This window comes from Sarcophilus harrisii, chromosome 5 (genome assembly GCF_902635505.1).
Source record: "Sarcophilus harrisii chromosome 5, mSarHar1.11, whole genome shotgun sequence".
Lineage (NCBI taxonomy): Eukaryota > Metazoa > Chordata > Mammalia > Dasyuromorphia > Dasyuridae > Sarcophilus > Sarcophilus harrisii.
In genome coordinates, this window is record NC_045430.1 from 72,504,205 (window position 1) to 72,526,042 (window position 21,838).

The window sequence follows — 21,838 nt, forward strand, 5'->3', positions numbered from 1 at the left end:
TTCTTTGTGCTCTAACCTTATTATTTGAGCTAGTGATAAGACATTGATATTGTCAAAGAAATGTCTTTTTTTTTTCTGGGGCAATTGGGGTTAAGGGACTTGCCCAGAGTCACACAGCTAGGAAGTGTTAAGTGTCTGAGACCAGATTTGAACTCAGGTCCTCTTGACCTCAGGGTTGCACTCTATCCACTATGCTATCTAGCTGCCCTGAAATGTCTTTTACTTACAAATGACACCTGTCTGCCTCAGTTTCTTCAATTATAAAATGGGAGTACTTCCAGCACCTACTTCACAAAGTTGTAAGAAGCTAATGAGACAGTATTTGTAAAACGCACTTGGCACAGTACCTGGCACATGGCATATTCTCTTCTCTTCTCTCCTTCCATCAGACATATGTTTATATGTATCTTTGAGGTTAGACTAAAAATAACCACAACTGTAGTTCAGTGTCTTTGCACTAAAACTATCTTGTGTAAGCTCCTATTCCTTATGTTAAGGCAACCAATATTTGTCTCAAAGCAGTCTGATAACTTGTTTCTTGGTTCTGAAATACCATCAAGTGTACAGGACTCAGAGACCAGATGATTTCTAAAGCTTAAAAAAACCCTATCTGTAAAGGAGATATCTGATGCATGGCTGGGGAAGGAGCCTTTTCTTAATATGTCACTTTCTACTCCAGAAGAAAAACTGCCTTATAAGAATCCCTTATGGTAATATGGACTTTCAAGTGATTCTACAGTATAAAGCTACTTAAATTAATGGTTTGTGACCCCATATAGAATCCTATAACTGAATGTGGGGGTTGTGAAATTATTATTTATTATCTGTAAATGTTTGATTTGTCATGTATTTCATCTGTCTATATACCCAGGGTTGTATAAAAATTTCTCCAGTGAAAAGGGGTTATAAGCCAAAAAATTTTAAGAAGCCCTGGTATAGATGAATTAAACTAGCTACTATGAAGTTAGGAGATGAATGAAGGACTGAAGCAGCCCTAATCTTAAATAATTGGTCTTGTTTCTGGTACCAGTTTGGCTAATGTATTATAGCAGTAATTGTAAATGATCTCAAGGGTAATTGAGGATTCTCAGAAATAAATGATTGTATTCATTGTTCTAGATGTTTTTGACATTGAAGAGAGTTGGGGGAAAATACACATACACATGCACACACACCAGTTAATAATGAAATTGTCTTTAACAACATCCCTTTAAACAATTGTTTTCCTTTGTTGTCATGTTTACCAATTTAGTGGATATGGGATGGAATCTGAGTTGTTTTAATTTGCATTTCTTTTATTATTCGTGATTGAAACATTTTCCCTATGATTGTTTATAGTATCAATAGTTGCTTTGAGAATTGTCCATTCACATGATGTGAACATTTACTTATTGGCAAATAGCTCTTGTTAAATTTTAATTGATTCCTGATCTGTCTTGGATATTAGATTTTATCATTAAAAATTTGCTACAAAATTTTTCCCAGTTAACTGCTTGTTTTCTATTTCTATTTCTATTCCTAATTGCATTAATTTAGTTTATGCAAAACTTTTTTCAATTTTAGTTAATAATAAATTATTCATTATATGAAGTCCCAGATGAGCTATTTAAAACCCTAAAAGATGATGTTGTTAAAATGCTGCACTCAATATGCCAGCCAATTTGGAAAACACAATAGTGGCCGCTGGATTGGAAAATATTAGTTTATATCTCAGTCCTAAAGAAAGGCAGTGCCAAGGAATGTCCAAATCCCAAACAGTTGCACTCATTTCATATGCCCAGCAAGATTCCATATGCTCAAGATTCTGCAAGCTAGGTTAAAACCTATGTGAACCAATAATACGTGAACCAAGAATTACAACAGGGAAAGTCTAGTTTTCAGAGGCAAAGGAACTGAAGACCAAATTTCCAACATTCACTGGATTATGGAAAAGACAAAGGAGTTCCAGAAAAATATTTCTGCTTCACTGACTATGCTAACACTTTTGATTATGTGGATTGTAACAAAATGTACCAAGTCCTCAAAGAAAGGGGAATACCCAATCATTTTACTTTTCTCCCAAGGAACCTGTATGTGTGCCAAGAAGCAGTAGTTAGAACCAAAAATAGAACAACTGATTAGTTTAAAGTTGGAAAAGGAGTATGACAAAACTGTATGTTGTCACCTTGTTTATTTAATTTGCCTGCAAGTATATATCATGCAAAATTCCAGACTGAATATGGATGAATCAAAGGTTAAAATTAAGATTGCTGGGAGAAATTTCAGATATATAGGTGATAGAAAGTAAAAAGAAATTAAGAAGACCCTTGATAAAGGTGAAAGAGGGGAATGTACAAGCTGGCTTGAAATTTAACATCAAAAAACCTGAGATCTTGGTGATTGATCCTATCACTTCCTGGCAAAATGAAGGAGAAGAAATGGAAGCAGTTTCAGATTTCATTGCCGCTATTAAATTAAAAGAAACCTTTCTTGGAAAGAAAACTATGGCAAATCTAGATAGCAAACCACTAAAAAAGCAGACATCACTTTACTGACAAAGGTCCATCTAGTCAAAGCTATGGTTTTGCCATTAGCAATTTTTTACCTGTGAGTTGGATTATAAGGAAAACTCAACACCACAGGACTGACACTTTTGAATTGTGGTATTGGGGAAGACTTTTGGTAGTCCCTTGAACAGCAAGGAAATCAATTAATACTTAAAGAAATTAATTCAGACTGTTCACTGAAAAATCAAATACTTGAATATGAAGGTTAAATACTTTGGCCACATAATGAGAAGATGGGATTCATTGAAAAAGACCCAGATGCTGGGAAAGATTGAAGACAAAAAGCAAAGGAAATAGCAGAGGATGAGAAAGATAGTGTCATGAAAACAATGGACATGAATTTGGACAGACTTTGGGAGATGGTGAAGGATAGAAGGGACTGGTGTGCTGTGTTTAAAGGATCATGGAGAGTTGAACACAACTATGTGCTTGAACAGCAAATCTCTTTTATCTTATTACCCTTTTAATCCTTTTTGGGGGGTCAAGAACACTTTTCTTCATAGTGGTAAAAAGTAACTCCATCCCTGTTCCTCTGATTTTTATCATGGGACCTTTTTGTAATTTAGTTCATGTGTCAAATTAGAGATCATGATGGTAGATGGTATGAGATGTTGGTCTAAACCTAATTTCTGCCAGACTGCTTTTCCAAAAGTTTTTGTTGAATAGTGAGCCATTAGGTGGAGTTCATGGGTTTGCTACATGTGCTGTATGCTACTATGCTCAATGCTACTATGTTCATTGGCTTGTGAGTCTTATGTATTTTTTTTAGCGATACATTTTTCAAGTTTTTTTTTAAAAGTAGCACCAAATAGTTTTGATGATTATTGATTTGTAGTGCAGTTTAAAAGCTAGTGGTTTTAAACAACTAGCTAGACCCCCCCTACCTTCTAACTTTTAAGTTTCTTCTATTAAGATGCTTAATCTTTTTTAGGCATCTTACAAGGAAAAAAAAAACTTTAAAAATGAATTTTGCTATGTTCCCTCAATTCTATAAAGTAATTCTTTACTAGTTTTATTCATGTGGGACTGTATAAATTGATTTTGATAACATTATCATTTTTATTATATTGGTACTTCTAGGCCATGAGCAGTTAATATGGATTATTATTATTTTTTTAAATTTTTGCTGAGGCATTTGGGGTTAAGTAACTTGTCCCGAGTCACACAGCTAGGGAGTGTTAAGCTTCTGAACTCAGATTTGCACTCAGGTCCCCCTGACTTCAGGGCTGGTACTCTTATCTACTGCATCCTCTGGCTGCCCTTAATATCGATTATTAATGCCAATTATTTAGAATAGTTCTTTCTACAAAAGGTATGTTTTAGTGATATTCATATAGTTCCTGTGTCTTTATTGATAATTTTACATGTTCTACTATAATTTTGTATGAAATGTTTTTAATGTTTGCTGACTTGTTGTTAATAATAATGTAAAGGTGGTAAGGATAGCTACCATTTACATAGTTTAAAATTTTGATTTCTAAGGGCTTCACAAATATCATCTCATTTTATCTTTACAATATCCCTGGGAGGTAGATGTTATTCTTTTCTCCATTTTGAAAATGAGAAAATTGAGTAAGACAGAGGTAAAATGATTTCTCCAATGTCAAATAACTATTAAGTATCTAAGGCTATATTTGAACTAGGCCCTTCCTAACTCCAGGTGTAGTATTCTTTTAATTTTGCTGCTTAGATTGACTGATGGTTTGGCATAATTTATTTTATTTCCTATTATATACTAAATTTTAAAATTGCTTTAGTTAATTTTAGTTGACTTTCAAGGGTTTCCCAAGCATCATTTAATTTGCAACAAATGAAATTTTTTCCTACTTTGGCTATTCTTATTTCCTGAATACCAATATTATATTTCATGCAGATAAACTAGGACTTTCTATTAAGATCATGGAAGAATGTTCATTATTCCCACCAATATTTGATATAGCTGTATAAATGCTAGTGATAACAATAAGACAGGAAAAAGAAATTAATAAGTAAGCATAGGCAAAGAAGAAACAAAATTACTAGGTTTTATATGACATAATGGTGGTAACTCCCTATCTTAACTCATCGTATTTCTTCATTGTTTTCAGCACTTTTTGCTGCTGTTGTTGCTTTATCACATTTTTCACAATAATTGGATTGGAAGTTTTTGCTTGGACTGGTTGTCTCTGGCATCATTGGAAGTGTTTAGTATTCCTTATTTGGTCCTGAGTATCGTTGCCACTTTGGATCCAGATAGGATGACTAGTATTAGGTCCCATTCCTTGTTTCAATCCTTGGTTCCTTAGTCTAATTGTGGTCTATTGTGTACTCCACCCCTTCCCTGAGATCAGTCAGTTTTCCCTGGTTCTATCAGTGAGATAATATTTGTTAAAGCAATTAGCTCAGGGTCTGACACATAGTAGGTATATAAAAGCTAGTTATCATTCTTATTATTGTTACCAAGTGCTGGTTATTACCATTGTTGTTGTAATCATCATTACCCCACTACCAACCTTCATCAGCTTCTGATCATATTTTAGTGATATTCTGGACTATCTTGGAAGAATCCTTCCACCCCCAACTTTCACATAACCATAATCAAAAAACAAAGTTATTGGCTGTCTATTTTTCAGACACAAAGTTATTGTTGTCTGTTTCTAAGACACAATGTTATTGGTTGCCTCTTATTCTAGGTTATAAATAGTGTCAAAGTTCTCAAGGTGACCTACATATGTCTATTTAACCTGAAATGTGTAGAGAAGTGGGAATACCTTTGTTATTTGTAGGCAAGTCTGTAACTCAATATCTCATTCAAGAGATGACATCTCTTGTCATCTTGTCAGTTGCTATAGTGATATGGATTGACAAAGAGAAATTGTCCCTCTGGGGGTGCAAGGATCCAGATTTGATTTACGTTTGTTCTTTGGGGCTATTACTAAGTTATATATTAAATTCAAGAATTGTCTATAGAAGAAACGAATCTGTAACTTTCAGCAAAACATTATAATTCTAAAATCTTTTTAAAAAGAAACAAAGTTTGTTGGAGAAACATAACATAGAGAATGTATTAAATTTGTATTTCTTGGTCTCATGAAAAAAAGCAACTCTGGATCAGCTTCTAGTTCATTAGTTGAGTGACCATACCTGAGGACTGACCAAGTTGAAAAGCCATAAGGAATTTCTATATCCTATTTTCCATGAGTTAAATAAGTATTTTTAAATGAAGCTAATGTAATTTTATTTGTTAATTAGATACTTAAAATTTAAGTTATAGTTTTTAAAAAGGCCTGACTAATTACTCTTTAATGTGCATTATCTTCTTAGCAGAGTGTTCCATTTTCCTAGACAGACTTATAGAGTCAATTCAGAATAATCTGCTGAAGATTTAATTCTTAATTCTCTTTGAGCTGCAGAAATATGAATTACTTTGGTAATAAATTTTCCACATTTGCAAAATGGCTGCTCATGACAAGATTAGTTATCACTTTTGTCTGCTCACTTTTCTGTACTACAGTTGTCATTTTCTTACCAAAGGCATATTGACTTTTGATGCACCTGTTTTATTGATTTAAAAGGATTAAAATCTTACCAGGATCATGGTTTTTTTATATATTGAAAAAAATGCTACCTCTTGGTTTGAAATCATATGAATATACAAAGGTTATCTTCATTTCAAATGACTAAAAAGTTGGAGCTATGAATTTATTTCAAACAAAGATGTTACCTTAATTTAATTAAAGATAGCAAAAAAGCTGGGGTTTTTTTTTTCTTTTTTTCCCTTTCTGACTTTTTTTTCTTCTGGTTAAATTGGGATGTAGCTGTCTGCTTGTATTTTTGGCTTGTGCATGCTGCCCTCTACCTACAAACTTCCAGATGTATGATTTTCTTTATTTTTTTAAAAAGTTTTCCAAGTTGGTTGGTTCTGACACTATTTGGGCTATAGATTTCTTTCTTCTATTTTAATAAAGTGGTCCTTGATTTGCCAATGGCTTATATTCTAAAAATTCATATTTATATTTATTATTTGTATTTAGGCAAACATTTCCATAAAGAAACAGATGGCTAAGGACAAAGTTTATATGTTTGGCACTTTTTTCTTAGGAATGATTCCAGATCTGAAATTCACACTAAAATACAATTTGTAAAGTGGTTCTAAGAGGTACTTTTCCGATCGTGAATTGAATTGAATACAACAAATTGTTTTGAGTTCTTTCCAAGTTCTGATAAAGTTCTATCCAAAGGTAAAAAAATCCGTATAATCTAGTCAAAGTGAGAATCTCTTAAGCAATTAGTAAGTTAACAAGCATTAAAAACTTAACTTATTATGCCAGACACTGACACCAGTGAACTTAATATCAGTAGAAGTACACAAACATGACTATTTTTGACACAAAAATGTTACTGTACAAAAACTATTTTCAAGTCATTAACATCCCACTGTAACTTATGTATGTAAACAATGAATCAATCAGTCTTGTACTAAATGCCTCCTTTCTGAAAGGTGCCATATTGGATATATATAGACAAAATAAAATAGTCCCTGGTTACATTCTAGAGGAGAAAGAAGATGTACATGGGGGAATATGGAAGATATATACAAGATAAATATCAGATGATTCAGGAGGGGAACCCTAACATCTAGGAGTATATAATAAGAAGAATGACTTTTAGTCATTCTAAAGTAACATTATTTTTGTGGAGGAGGGGAATGGGATTTGTTATGATTTATATTTAATCAACTTTAAAAAGTTACAAATATATAAGTGATACTATTAAGAGTTCATTGTTGTGTAGTAGACAGAATGCTGAATTTGGAGCCAGAGAGTCTGAGTTTATGTTCTAGTCTATTTATATCTGAGAATTTTTAAAAGTTCACTTTTGAATGGGTAAACCGAGAAGGTAGATAGTGCAATAGATAGAGTACTGGGTCTGGAGTTAGGAAGATTCATTTTCCTGAATTCAAATCTGGCCTCAGATACTTAGTGGCTGTATCATCCTGGGCATGTCACTTAACCCTCTTTGCCTCAGTTTCCTCACCTGTAAGAAATGAGCTGGAAAAAGAAATGGTAAACTACTTCAGTATCTTTGCCAAGAAAACCCCAAATGAGGTAACAGAGAGTCAGATATAACTAAAATTACTGAACAACAACAGTGACAACATGGATGGGTAAAATGAGGAGTTGCCCTAGATCCCAACTTCTTAAACTGTGGATCACAACCCAATATGGGATCTTATAATTGAATGTGGGGGATGCAGAAACATTTAATGTTTGATCTGTATACCTATTTTGTAAATCTTTATGCCCAGGATCGCATGAAAATTTCTTGTCCATGAGTGGAAAAAGTTTAAGGAGCCCTGCTCTCAATTATCTCCAAGGCTTCTTTCAGCTCATGTTTTAAATTTATGATATAAGAGTACGAGGCAACGATCATTATCTGTGTGATCTTGGGTAAGGCAGAACCTCTCATTTTTTTCAGTTTTCTCATTTATAAAATGACAGAATCAGATTAGATGATTTCTAAGACCTCTTTAAACTTTAAATCTATGGTCCTATGAATTAACAGTGCAGGGTAGAAGATGACTAAATTGCCCCCAAAGAGCTTTCAAGAGCTCAGGGATAGGGTATGTGAGTTTTAGTTGCAGCATGTGAATTATGTCTCATGGATAGAAAAGCAATCTAGTAGAAATCTCTACTCAGGTAAGTAGAAATACATCTGAATATGATGTGTCTAACTTCTATCTAACTAGATATTGGCACCATGAAAGTCCCCGGTGCTCACAAGCCCTGTCTTGGCCATGCATAATTGGGGATGCTCTTTCCTGCCTCAATCCCCAGTGCTTAACTTAGGGACTGGCATATAGTTAGAGTTTAATAAATGCTTATGAACTAGGGTAGGTGAATAGAAAAGAGTGAGAAAGAGGCCATACTTATATTCTAAAGAAATGTCAAAGGAGGGGAAGGGGCCCATATGTGCAAAGATGTTTGTGGCAGCCCTTTTTGTAATGGAAAGAAACTGGAAACTGAATGGATATCCATCAATTGGAGAATGGCTAAATAAATTATGGTATATGAATGTTATAGAATATTATTGTTCTATAAGAAATGATCAGCAGGATGATTTCAGAGAAGCCTGGAGAGACTTGCATGAACTGATGCTAAATGAAATGAGCAGAACCAGGAGATAATTGTACATGGCGACAATAAGATTATACGATGATCGATTCTGATGGACATGGCTCTTTTCAACAATGAGATGATTTAGACCAGTTCCAATGATCTTGTGGTGAAGAAAGCCATCTATACCCAGAGAGAGGTCTGTGGGATCTGAGTGTGGATCACAACTTAGTATTTTCACTCTTTTTGTTGTTTTTGCTTGCATTCTATTTTTCCTCATTTTTTTCTTTTTGATTTGATTTTTCTTGTGCAGCAGGATAAGTGTATAAATATGTATACATATTTTGGATTTAACATATATATATTTTTATCATGTTTAACATATATTGGATTACTTGCCATCTAGAGGAGGGAGTGAGGGGAAGGGAGGAAAATTGGAACACAAGGTTTTGCAAGGGTTAATGTTGAAAAATTATCCATGCATATATTTTATGGGGAAAAACCCATAAAAAGCTTTAATAAAAAAAAAAAAGAAAGAGGCCACACAGTACAGAGGAAAAAATGATGACTCTGAACTTAAAAGACCTAGCTTAATACTAGCTGTGTTACTTTGATCAAATCAATTAATTTGCTTGACCCTTCTTCCCTCTTGTAAAGTGAGGGGCCTGGAACAGATAGCCTTTGAGGGCATCTCAGGGGCCATAGATCTCTATGATCTTTTGGTTAAGATGGGAACTTTTTGAGAAAAAAAATAAAGAAAATTAATTTGGTTCTGAATGAAAAGGTTTCTATTTTATTGTTAAGTTCGTATTTCCTCTGAACTTCACCAACATGTTATGATATGAAGTAGAACAATATACAGCATGCAAGAAAGATTTGCAATATATGAAAACTTCCTAGAGGGAGATTTCTGATATGGGAGTTCCCTCTTTCTGAAATTACAGGTCCTGAACCTATTCCTCTCTAATATATTTACTTATTAAATCCTTGCTATTAGTGATGGTGCTAGGTTTATTTTGATGGAATAAAAATCTGCTCCTGTTACATTTACATTTTGACCTTAGGAGATTGAGAAATTCTTGAGTTCTACCTTTACAGCAATACATTCAAATAATATTCTGTTTGGTTTAGCTTGGGATCAGTTTTTCCCAGTGGCTACTCATACCTGAAGTATATTGGGTCAATTTCTGTTTGCATCCTACTACCTACATATTGACTAATGGGGACCCTACTGAGGTGATCCTGATCTCTCAGAAACATCCAGTCAAAATAAAATTCTCTGGGCTTAAAGACCATCCCAAGGGAGACATATCATTTACACAATCAGCTAGCAAAGGGCAGAATCTCAGTGGAGAATTCCTAGGGTTATGGTCCAGGAAGTATCCAAATAAGAAATCAATTGGCATTTTTTCATGATAACCTACCTTGACTAAACCGAGACACACACAGAATCACTTCCCCAGCTGCAAAGTACCCCTTCATGTTCTTTCTTACGTATTGAGGTAATTCCCTTCACACTTTGATTAGAAGGGACGTGTTGTATGGTAAGAGCCTACATGCTCCTTTAATACTGTGGCTGCTATTCCTCTATCTTGTGCTTACACCTTCCTGCTGCCACAGTTTATGCATTTTTGATGCAAACTCTGTTGAAAAGTCTGGTGATGCGTATGGTCACTGGAGAACATATGGACTTGGGAGCTGCCTGTCAAACATCTGTGTGCCAGCAGGGGGTACAGGTGGAAGGATTTCTTCCTGTTCCTACTTCTGCCTAGTTTATGTTTCTGACAGCAGTGGTATAAAAAACCCCAGCTTCATTAAGCTATTTGATCAGCATTCACATTTGGTCATGAATAATTTATTTTGACCTAATAATCAGCAGGGCCAAGCAGGGCTTTTCAGAGCCCTAGAAGCCAGATGATGGCAGAAGGAACTGGCTTTGCCATTATCTTTATGTTTTTCCTCCTTTCTAATTCATCAGTGCCCTTGACATTATGACTATTGAAAATATCAGCAGTTTATCAGAAAAATTCGTATGGTCTAAAAAAGTGTGACCTTCATTTATTCTTAAATAGATAAAATCAATATAAAATATAAACCTATTTTTCCAATTTTAGTATATGTGCTGCCGAAGTGAACACATAAACCTATTTTTCATGTAAGCTTAGTTGTACTACTCTTCTGTATAGTATATTTACATATCTTCAGCTTTTTGATATCTAAGAAAACATTTTGAGATAGGGAAAATGAATTTCCCTGATAGCAAAGATGTTTGCTGTGCTGTGATGAAGTAATATTTACTGTGCACAGAATACTTTCTTGATGATTTAATTTTTGTCACAAAGTCTTAAAATTTTAGTTTCTTTTCCAGAATTAGTATCAGCTAAGTTAAGTATAATTTAGAATAAAATTAGAAAAGGAGCATCATGCTCTTGAGAAGCAATACCTTTGAGTCCATTTTTAGATATTGAACAGTTTTCTTTGTGTGAAGAGGTGTGAGGTAGTTTGACTTTTCCCCTTCTATCCCAACAAGATATTGAAGTTTCTCAGTCAACCTGATCATTATGACATCAGCCATTGGAAAGACCTAACAGACACCATATAAGGAACTTTTATAGTGATTGGTTTAGAAAATCACCAGGGCTTCTGGGGGGGGGGGGAATCTAAAAAAGAAAAAAAACCCAGCTGTAGTTAGCCCTGTTTTCTTTTCTTTTTTTTACTAAGGCAGTTGGGGTTAAGTGACTTGCCCAGGGTCACACAGACAGGAAGTGGTAAGTGGCTAAGAGCAGATTTGAACTCAGGTCCTCCTGACTTCAGGGCTGGTGCTCTAACCATTGCACCACCTAGCTACCCTTAGCTCTGTTTTCAAGAAGAGTTAGCTATGGAAGAGGAATCTAGCTTTTGAGTTTCTAAGTTCTTCTCTTTCCCATGCTTCTGGCTGAGAGCAGCATGGGAGGGAGAAGATATGTTTTCCACTTTTCTCTGCTTCTCACCCTTCACTGCTGCCATTGACTATTAGAAAAGGCCATGGAGCAAGCATCCAATAGTAACTAGTTGGAGCAGTGGTTCAGTACACATTGGCAAGATGAGTGCCTTGTGCCTCTTCACTTATGAATTCTGTGTGTTTCTCTTCTTCTTGTTCACACTGTGTATTTCTGGAAGATTGCATTCCATGTTTATGAGGAAGACATTTTGTTGTTATTTATTCCATCTCAATAAATGCCTTTGTTTTGAGCTAATTTTGTCAACTGACTATGGGGATAAACCCATCAGTGAGGGCTCATGAGCTAGGATAACATTTTAGAAATATAGATCCAGGGGCAGCTAGGTGACACAGTGGATAGAGCACCAACCCTGAAGTCAGGAAGAGTTGAGTTCAAATCTGATCTCAGACACTTAACACTTACTAGCTGTGTGACCCTGGGTGAGTCACTTAACCCCAATTGCCTCAGGAAAGAAAGAAAGAAAGAAAGAAAGAAAGAAAGAAAGAAAGAAAGGAAGGAAGGAAGGAAGGAAGGAAGGAAGGAAGGAAGGAAGGAAGGAAGGAAGGAAGGAAGGAAGGAAGGAAGGAAGGAAGGAAGGAAGGAAGAAAGAGAGGAGGGAAGAAAGGAAGAAAGGGAGGAGGGAAGAAAGGAAGGAAGGAAAGAGGGAGGGAAGAAACGTAGATCCAGAGAGTTAACTTAGACTAAAGTTGAGAACCTAACCTGTGAATGGGAGTTGGGGGAAAGAGGGGGCGGCGGGAAGATAGTAAAAAAGTTGATACTATACCAGGATAGGACAATTTTCAGGAAATACTTCATTGTAGCTCATAGTATAATTATTTTCTATTAAATATATTATACAACCAAATATACATTAAATCTGAGCAAATGTGTTAGTTTTTGAGGCAAGATTCCCATCTGCCTAGCAGCACACACACACACACACACACACACAGTATTACTGTATTAATTTAGTGAAACATATATTTGAAAAAATGGGGGGAAAGATGTTTACTTATACAAAAATAGTAATGATACTAATACCTTTCTTCTAAAATGTATTTATTTTGTATCTCTTTGCATATACTTATGTATATGTGTGTGTGTGTATATATATATATATATATATATATTTATATATATATATATATATATATATAGCAACTAATTAATGCAATGGGTACAACACTTGCCGTGGAATCAGGAGGACTTGACTTCAAATCTAGCCTCAGACACTAGCTGTTTGACTTTGGGCAAGTTACTTAAGCCCTGTTTGCCTCAGTTTCCTTATCTGTAAAATGAGTTGGAGAGGGAAATAGAAAACTACTTTAGTATCTTTGCCAAGAAAATCCCCATTGTGGTCATAAAGACTCAGACATGACTGAAACAACTGAAGAACAACAAAATATATACATCTGTAGTGTGTGTATATATATTAGACATATATCTGATACATATATGTATACATGTGTGTATGAGTATATATGTGTGTGTAAGTGTATGTATATACACACATTATACCCACTTTATGCCATATATATGTATGTATGTATATGTATATATATGTAGGCATATATTTGTATGTGTATGCATATATATTATATATGAATATATATGCACATTCCTTTAAGATAAGGATACTTTCATTTTCATCTTTATTTCTCCAGTGTCTAGCACAGTGTCTGGCATATAGAAGGTTCTTTATAAATTCTTGTTAATTAAGAACATAACTATTATACTTATGTATTACATACTATAATGCAATGTCTAGCATTTTTTTACAAAAACTGTGCTTTGTTTTAAGTGTATTTTAACCTATTATTCTGTTGATCAGATGTTATTTATGTTTCAGTCCTCTTTAATTATAAGACAGGGTTTTATGGTAAGAATTAGTAGTTTCAGTCTTGTATTTAGGACCATTAGCTTGTGAATTTTATCTTTCTTGCTTACTCAGTTTTAGTAAACAGATTTCTCTGCATTTTATTAGCAAGATTATTTGTTATTTATGCCAGCACTAAAATCCATTGTATTTCCTGCTTGTGATTTGTAGGAGCCAAGTTTTAGTTTCTGTTAATTCAGAATATTACATTGTCTTGCCTTTCATATTATCCATCAATGTGTGGGTCCCCTTAGAATTCTATTAATTAAAATGTCAGCTTCTATAATATTAAATGGTCTTTACTCATCTTCATTAAAATAGCTGGAAAGTTTGGAGATTAGATTCTATGTGGAAATCTTGAAAATGAAAAAGGGATTTTTGAAACGTACCATTTTTGACCAGTAGAGGGAGTCAATTGACATGAAATTCAACTTTAGAAAAGAATTATTCAGAGGAAAAATTGGTGAAAGCTGTATTTTTTCTCTAAAGATATCAGAAAAAAGAGCAGAAATACATCTTATTCCATACAGAACTAATCTAAATAAGATGTTCTTAGTACAGAAATAACTACCTTCTTATATATCCTTGTTATTCATGATATTTATTTTTTCAGTTGTATTTCTATTTACACCTGGGTTCTCATTTGTATATTCTATGCATATTATTCTGTGAGTATATTTATGTTCCTGGGTCTATAAACATAACTTTTACTAAGATCTTGTAATTATATATGAATAGTTTTGATACAGTTCTTCCAAATAAAAATTTACCATTATCAGTTTTTGTAAAGTTCCCATATTTAAACAAGTGTTTGGTTTGAGACAGTAGGTTGGAACAATGTGGCATAGGGGATCAGTCAGTAAGACTTGCTGAATTCAAAAGCCACCTCGAATCTCTTTTCCCATGGGCAAGAAATTAAATACTATTGGGTCAGTGTGCCCCTACCTATTAGCAGTGCTCCCACACGATACAAAATTACAGACTCTATGCATTTGTTTATACCTATAATAATTTGTCACAATGATAAAGCATTCAAATTTGGTACTGAGCAGGAAAATATTCATAATGGCAATCCAGTAATAGAAGTTAGAAAAGCAACTTAGCAATTTTTCACTAAAATTATGCTAAATGATTGATTATGAAAATTCTTAATAGAGACAGCATGAATTAATGAAAAGGGTCCTAGATTGACATCAGTTGGCAAAGAAATCACTAAATAATTTAAAAATCTATAATTTTATTCTCGTGAGGACGTGGGACTGCTCCTAACAAAAAGGTGGGACTCATAACTTAGTAGATGGTCTTCAAAAATTGCTCTAGTTGAAAACTCCTACCAGCAGAAAGAAGCCAGAGTATTCCTGGCAACTTAATTTTAGAGAACTGCCAGATTAACTGGGGAGCTAGAAAGGAGGAGCTTCCAAAGGGTACTTATTTTGCACAGGCAGAGTGGGGATGCATAGTGTTCATGGAGTTGAAACCAAAGGTAGCTGATGTGAAATGAAGTAAGCTGGAAAATTCTGAGCTCTCTATAAAGGAAGAATTGGAGAGGAGCTTATTGCTCTACCCCAGTGATTCTCAAATTCTGGTCCAGAGCATCCTCGGAATCTCTGAAATCCTTTCAAAAAGTCTACAAATTCATAATTGGTTTTTATTTTTAATGTGATCAATATCTATAACCATAACCCACATAAACAAAAACTCTTTGAACAGATCCTCAATCATTTTTAATAGAATAAAGATATTGAGAACAAAAGTTTGAGGACCACTGCTCTACCCTCTAATTGTCCAATCAGAGGGGAGACAGAATTGAAGGTAATGAGCATCAAAGCTAAATCATTCTCCCTGATGATGAGATTTCAGAGGATGAGGTTATTTTATAGAATGGTTCCTCAAATCCAAGTCTTCTGACGCCAAGTGCAGTGTTCTTTCTACTATACCACCCAAGGAATGGACATTATCCTTTCAGTATCATGATATGCTCTCCAAGTGGTATTTCTAAGACTACCAAAACATACCTTCCTTCATGGCCAGCCAACTGAACTCAAGATGAAAGATTATATATAACACATATAAGCAGGGATCTAATTTCATGAGATTACTACACCACGGCCATTCATGGGCACCAGCTGGATCATCTTCACTCTGGTCAATTACATTTTTATGTGCCCTATAAGCTATTTCTGGGGGGCTGTTTGCTGTAAAATCCCTGCACTTTAGCATTGCATATAAGTCTCAGAGATTCACTGCAAGCAATTTTTTTCTACATCATTTAATTCTTTGCAAATACATGTGGCATTTTAGAATAAACTAATCTCCTTTTCTGAAAAGCTTATAATCTGAAGGCAAAAAACCCAGTAAAGGTATAAAACAGAGCAGTAGCTACACTATAGAAACCATGGGGTGAAGGTTTTATGGCTGTAAGGCTTCCCAAAAGATATAGGGTTCTGATATAACTTTGAAGTGACAGACCAGAGTTTTTCCATAACTTGGAAGGAAGGCCCTGCCTTAAGGGAAACCAACTTGCAAATTGAAAAATGTATTTCTTTTTTTTCTTTATTGAGAGATTTATATTGGAATTTGAAAAAGATGTTTTTACATTCTGCATAAGAAGATATTATCATAATGTGACCTACTTTAAGAACAAAAATGACACCTATTTACTACATTATGGTTTAGAAGGCATTTTCCTCATGATAGTCCTTAGTAATTCAATATCCACTTTACAGAAGAAGAAAATTGAACCCAGTGAAGCTGAATGACTGTTTACACCAATCTCATGGTTGCACAGTATCAGAGATGAAGAGATTTCTCTTTCTTCCCTTCCTACCTCACATTTGTAATATGGAAACATCTTTATCTAGAAGTCCAAGTGTTCAAAATAATTTGTTTCTTTTTTTTAAAACTTTACTCTTATTTATTTATTTTAAATACACATTCCTTTATGAATCACGTTGGAAGAGAAAAATCAGAACAAAAGAGAAAAAGGAGAGGGGGAAAAATGAAAAAAATGAATGTGGCATGTGTTGATTTACATAGTTTTCTTTCTGGATGCAGATAGCATTTTCTATCCAAAATCTCATGGGATTGCCTTGGATCACTGAACCACTGAGAAGAACCAACCCTTTCATAGTTGTTCATCGCACATTCTTGATGTCATTGTGTACAATGTATTCCTGGTTCTGCTTGTTTCACTCAATATCAGTTTTTGTGAATCTTTCCAGGCCTTTCTAAAATCATCTTGTTCATCATTTTTTAATGGAACAATAATATTCCATTACCTTCATATATCACAATTTATTTAACCACTCCCTAGCTGATTGGCATCTTTCATTTTTTAATTCTTTGCTTACACAAAAATAGCTGCTACAAACATTTTTGCACATGTGGTCCTTTCCACTTCTTTATGATTCCCTTGGGATATAAAATCAGTAATGGCACTGTTGGATCAAAGGGTATGCACAGCTTTATAGCTATTTGGGCATGGTTCCAAATTGCTCTCCTGAATGGTTGGATCAGTTCACAACTCTACCTACAATGCGATAAGGTCCCAGTTTTCCCACACTCCCCTCCAACATTTATCATTATCTTTTCCTACCATCTGAGCCAATCTGTGACATATGAGGTGATACCTCAGAGTTGTTTTAATTTGCATTTCTCTAATCAAAAGTGATTGAGAACATTTTTTCATATGATTAGAAATGGTTTTAATTTTTTCATCTAAAAATTGTCTGTTCATATTCCTTGACCATTTATCAATTGGGAAATGACTTCTGTTCTTATAAATTTGACACAGTTCTTTATATATTTTAGAAATGAGACCTTTATCAGAAACACTGCCTGTAAAATTTTTTTCCCAGCTTTGTACTTCCCTTTTTTAATCTTGTTTCTTTTGGTTTGTTTCTGCAAAACCTTTTTTAATTTAATGTAATCAAAATGTTCTCTAGTTCTTCTTTGGTCATAAATTCCTCTTTTCTCCAAAGATCTGATAGGTAAATCATTCCTTGCTCTCCTAATTTGTTCATGGTATCATCCTTTATGCCTAAATTATATACCTGTTTTGACCTTATTTTGATATGGGATGTGAGATATAGGTTTGTGCTGAGTTTCTGATATATTATTTTCCATTTTTCCCAGCATTTTTTGTCAAATATTGAGTTCTTATCCCAGAAACTGGAGTTTGGGAGTTTATCAGATACTAAATTACTATAGGTCTTGAATATTGTGTCATGTGTATCTAATCTATTCCATTGATCCACCACTTTATTTCTTAGTCAGTACCAAATGATTTTGATGACTGCAGCTTTAAAATACAGTTTTAGGTCTGGTACTACTAAGCCACCATCCTTTGTATTTTTTTTCACTAATTCCCTTGATATTCTTGACCTTTTGTTCTTCCAGATTAATTTTGTTATTATTTTTCTGGTTCTCTAAAATAATTTTTGACAGTTTTATTGGTATGACACTGAATCAGTAGATCAATTTCAGCAGAATTGTCATTATTATTATCTTAGCTTGGCCTACCTATGAGCAATTGATATTTTTCCAATTGTTTAGATTTAACTTTATTTGGGTGAGAAGTGTTTTGTAATTGTGTTCATATAGTCCCTGGGTTTGTCTTAACAGATAGACACCCAAATATTTTATTTTATAAATAGTTATCTTAATTGGAATTTCTCTTTCTGTCTCTTGCTAGTGGGCTTTGTCAGTAATATATAGAAATGCTAATGATTTGTGTGGGTTTGTTTTATGTCTTGCAATTTTGCTAAAGCTGATAATTGTTTTGAGAAGGTTTTTGGATGATTTTCTAGGATTCTCTAAGTATATCATCATATCATCTGCCCAGAGTGATAATTTTATTTCCTTATTGCCTATTCTAATTCCTTTAATTTCTTTTTTTTTCTTATTGCTAAAGCCAACATTTCTGGTACAATGTTGAATACTAGTGGTGATAATGGGCATCCTTGTTTCACCCTTGAGCTATTGGGAATGCATCCAGCTTCTCTCCATTACAGATAATGTTTGCTGTTGTTTTTATATAGATACTGCTTATTATTTTAAGGAAAGCGCCTTTCATCTCTGTGTTCTGTAGTGTTTTTAATGAGAATGGGTGCTCTATTTTGTCAAAAGCTTTTTCTGCATCTGTTGAGATTGTCATATGATATTTTTGTTGTTATTATTTATGTTATTATTTGTTACTGATATGTTTGATTATGGTAATAATTTACCTAATATTGAACCAGCATTGCATTCCTGTATAAATCCCACTTGGTCATAGTGTATTATACTGCTGATAAGTTGCTATGGTCTCTTTGCTAATATTTTATTTAAATTTTTTGCATAAGCATTCATTAGAGAGATGAATTTTCTTTTTCTGTTTTGGCTCTTCCTGGGTTAGGTATCAGTACCATATTTGCATCATAGAAGAAATTTGGCAGGACTCCTTCTTTACCTATTTTTCCAAATAGTTTACACAGTATTGGAATTAATTATTCTTTAAATGTTTGGTAGAATTCATTTGTAAATCCATCTGATTCTAGAGATTTTTTCTTAGGGAATTCATTAATGATTTGTTCTATTTCTTTGTCTAAAATGGGACTATTTAAATAGTTTATTTCCTCTTCTGTAATGTTCTGGCTAGCTCTCTGGAGGTCCTCCAAATGGGCCTTGGTTTCAGCAGAATAATCACCACAAGAATAGTCAAGAATAAAGTCCAAAGTTTTCTATTATCTCCTTCACAGTCTGTCCTTCACCTGGGGCCACTCTACCTTTCTGGGACCTTCAGATGGGCCTTGGTCTTAGTAGAGAAGTTCAGGATTGTGGGAGATGGAATGTCTTTCTTCCAGTCCTTGTTGGTTTTTATATACAATTTCAAGGACATCATTACAGTACACTATGCATGTGTGAACTTAGAAAACCATTACATCACCATACTAAGTACTAAGTATATATGTAAACTAGATAATCATTGTCTCATCAATTCCTCTGAGTTAATATCTTGTTTCAAGTATACTTCTTTCAAGTATACTTCTCCAGAGTTCTGGCTCTCTACACTCTTCAATTAATCTATGCAATTTATATTTTTGTAAATATTCATCTATTTTGGCAAGATTGTCAAATTTACTGCCATAGAGTTGGGTAAAATAGCTCCCAATTATTGCTTTAATTTCTTTTTTCATTGGTGGTAAGTTCACCCTTTTAATTTTTTGATTTGGTGATTTGTTTTTTTTTTCTTTTCCCTTTTCTAATAAAATTAACCAAAGGTTTATTTATTTTATTGGGTTTTTTCATAAATTCAACTCTTATTTTTATGAATTTCTTCAACAGTTTTCTAATTTCAATTTTATTAATCTCTCCTTTGAGTTTCAGAATTTCTAATTTGGTATTTAATAGGGTGGGTTAATTTGTTCTTTTTCTAGCTTTTTAGTTGCATGTCCAATTCATTTAGCTCCTCTTTCTCTATTTTATTTATGTAGCTATTTAGAGATATAAAATTTCCCCTAAGAACTGCTTTGGCTGCATCCAATATATTTTGATATGTTGTCTCATTATTGTCATTCACTTGGATGAAATTATGGCTTGTTTCTGTGATTTGTTATTTGACTCATTCAATTTTTAGAATTAGATTATTTAATATCCAGTTGATTTTTAGTCTATCTTTCCCTGACCCTTTATTAAATATAATTTTTATTGCATTGTGGCCTGAAAAGGAAGCATTTATTATTTCTGCCTTTCTGCATTTGTTTGTGAGGTTTTTATTTTTGTGTAGGTGCCAGGTACTACTAAGAAAAAGGTATATTCCTTTCTGTCAGTTTTCTCTAGAGGTCTATTCCATCTAGGTTTTCTAGGATCCTATTAATCTCCTTAATTTCTTTCTTGTTTACCTTGTGTGCAGATTTGTCTAATTCTGAGAGGGAAAGATTGAGGTCTCCAGCTAATATAGTTTTGCTATCTATTTCTTCCTGTAGCTGGTTTAATATTTTCTCTAGGAATTTATTGCTCTACCATTTGATACATATATATTTAGAACCCTTACTACTTCTTTGTTTATGATACCCTTTATCAAGATAAACTTTCCTTCCTTATCTTTTTAAATTAGATCTATTTTTACTTTTGGTTTATCTGAGATCAAAATTGCTACTCCTGCTTTTTTTTTTTTTACTTCAGCTGAAGCATAATAAATTCTGTTTCAGCCTTTTACCTTTATTCTGTATGTGTCTCTCTGTATCAAATGTGTTTCTTATAAACAACTAAGATTCTGCTTTTTAATCCACTCTACTATTTGCTTCCATTTTGTGGGAGTTCATCTCATTTACATTCACAGTTATGATTACTAGCTATGTATTTCCTTCCATCCTATTTTCTCCCCTGTATATATTTTTGTTTGTTCTTTCTAACCTGTCCTAAGTAGTGTTTTGGTTTTTTTTTTACTCACCCCACTATTTTGAATGGGTAAAAAAATCATACCTCCCCTTTTTCTTACTTTCTCTAGTGTTTCTGCCATCCTTTCTATCCAGCCCCTTCCTTTTCATTCCTCTTTCTCATCATACTTCTTTATAGGGTTAGATAAATTTCTATACCCAACTGAATGATTGTTATTTCCTCTGAGCCAAAACTCATGAGATCAAGCTTCAGACAGAGTTCACCCCCCCCCTTCCTTTTTTTCCTTTAATTGTAATAGGTCTTTTGTGTCTCTTCATGTGATCTAATTTGTTCAATAATACCTCTCCTTTCCTTCTCGTAGTACAGGCTCTTTTCCATCTCTTAATGTCTTTTTCTTTGATAGCATCACATCAGGGTCCTTTCACAATCACACCCTCTGAAGAGGTGATGCCCCCCACTCCCCTGTCTGCCCCAGTAACAGATACAGTTATTAAGAGTTACAGATGCTATTTTCCCATTTAGGTATGTAAACAGTTTAACCTTTAAATAATATATATTTTCCCCTTGTTTGCCTTTCTGTGTTTCTCTTGAGTCTAGCAAGAATGAATTTTCTGTTTTGTTTTGGTTTCAACAGAAATGATTGAAAGCCTCTTATTTTATTGAAGATCCATCACCTCCCCTGAAAAATGATACTCAGGCTCCCTGGGTAGTTAATTATTAGTCATAATCCCAGGTCTTTTGCCTTCCAGAATATGGTATTCCAGGCCCTCCGATCCTTTATTGTATAAGCTGCCAGATCCTGGGTAATCCTGACTGTTGCTTCTTGATATTTGAATTGTTTTTGTCTAGCAGCTTGCAGTATTTTTTCCTTGAGATTGTAGTTCTAGAGTTATGCCACAACATTCCTTAGGGTTTTCGTTGTGATAGATTCTTTCAATGAGTATTTCCCCCTCTCTTTCT

At 34.0% G+C, this 21,838-nt stretch overlaps 1 protein-coding gene and 1 long non-coding RNA gene across 8 annotated transcripts in view; one reads left to right on the forward strand and one right to left on the reverse strand.

Annotated features, from left to right (window-relative positions):
- Nucleotides 1-11,159, reverse strand: part of LOC116419274 — a 39,993-nt gene extending 28,834 nt beyond the window's left edge. For both annotated transcript variants that reach the window (XR_004229537.1, XR_004229538.1), the window contains exon 1: nucleotides 11,085-11,159. This is a non-coding gene — a long non-coding RNA (uncharacterized LOC116419274). The remainder of the gene's footprint in view (nucleotides 1-11,084) is intronic.
- The window catches only part of GRIP1 (glutamate receptor interacting protein 1), a 773,529-nt gene that overhangs the window by 371,745 nt on the left and 379,946 nt on the right, over nucleotides 1-21,838 (forward strand). The window lies entirely within an intron of this gene.